Source organism: Schistosoma haematobium, chromosome 3 (assembly GCF_000699445.3).
Source record: "Schistosoma haematobium chromosome 3, whole genome shotgun sequence".
Lineage (NCBI taxonomy): Eukaryota > Metazoa > Platyhelminthes > Trematoda > Strigeidida > Schistosomatidae > Schistosoma > Schistosoma haematobium.
Window position 1 is genome coordinate 35862249 of NC_067198.1, and position 1838 is coordinate 35864086.

Below are 1838 nucleotides of genomic sequence, written 5' to 3' on the forward strand. Positions count from 1 at the left end.
GATTTCAACCAGTGAATTCCATATCATTTATTAATTACTGATATAAAACATAGTTCATACACTTGTGTAAGAAAGGTTTATCTTAGTTTCTGTGACCATATTCTGAATTAATTTCGCTTAAAATGGGATAAGAACCTACAATGGTGAAATTTATAAGCGCCTCAGTAACACAGAACATAAAACAGTTACATTGAAAACTCATATATGTATGAGCCGAAAAAATTATATCCAAAATTCATCATGAACTTAAAGAATTTGGAATTCGAATTATTTATGTGCAGCTTCAGCTCGGATAGAACTTTGGACTACTGAACAGTTTTGAGTCACACTGAGTTTAAGCGACATTTCATTCATAGTCTACTCCCATAAATAAAGAGTTTACTATACAGAAAAATGTCAAATGCTTTAAACATCCGGTCATCACTGCACCTTAAAGAATCATAAAGTTTGATAAATGTTAACTTCAGCATCTGAAAATTGGTTGGATTCTATTTATTCAGATAATAGAAGCCACACTCATATTCATTCACATCTCCCTAATATGTTAATAGCAGTCGGAAGTTTGTTTGACAATAAAATTTATCTGTACTGGAAGTATGTTTGTATGTTGAAACATTTACATGGCTAATTTCTGATAAAACCGAAAAGTGGTTCTTCATTTATTTTGAAACTTCTGTCATGTTACATAAAGAACATCGGATAAAGGAATAATGAAATACAGGAAGTGATTTACTCTAATATAAAACTTCTCAGTAATCAGTATTCATAACACCCTACACCAAAAGTGATAAACACTAAGATGCTTCTACCTTACATCATCATTGATGCTTCAAAGTTATCTTTTTCTAATATCATTCAGACTAAGATAAACCTTAATACTTATTCAATGTCATCAGTGAATAACCTATTTAATCCATTTCAATCTTACTAATTTTATTGTTTATGAGTTTCTCACTGTAACCAATTCAATAGCAAATACATTGAAGATCGAGTATGTTGAACAAAAAATCAACAATATAAACCAATAGATCAAAGATATTGTTCTTATTATCACATCTCATAGTTACATATTTATACTGTTACCATCCTCAGTTTTACTACCAGTTCCTAGTAAGAATTCCATTCAATTTTCCTTTTCAATTAAAGTAAAAACTAATTTAGTAAAAGTTTATAGAATATTAACCGAGATCATTTTATGAATCACACAACAAGTGAATGATGTTTCAATTATTTGAATCATCATAATAATGCGTGTTAATATTGTGTAATTGACATAGTTCTAGACGTTGAAATGACCTTGAAAAATTTACTTTATACAATTACTACTATAATAATGAGGTATTGTATTGCATACCATTATATTTAATTTGTTTCGCCTCAGAAAACAATCTAATAAGTGATAATAATAATGATAATGATGTCATACGATTTCACCATAACCTCAAATTTTCAAGCAAACAACAAAAAAAACATATCAAGATAAAAGATGATCATCATCTTTTTGCGTGATAGATCATCTAGCTATAGATAACCTCGTCTCTATTATCACTATTATTATCACCGTTACATTTATATCACCATCGTCATCATCATCATCGATACCCCTATATACCATAGATTAAAGGTATTCATGCATGCATACAATTAATAAATAAATAGACAATCATGTGTGCATAGAATCAGAGTCCAACTAGATGATTTGTGAACGATTTGTTTAATATTAGAAGGCCGGTGTTAGTTAGGCAGACATATTATAGATAGACAATTATACTTTGATTAGCACCATTAAGAGTCATATTCACGTGATTATCTTTTTGAGTTAATAACGCACAAACATT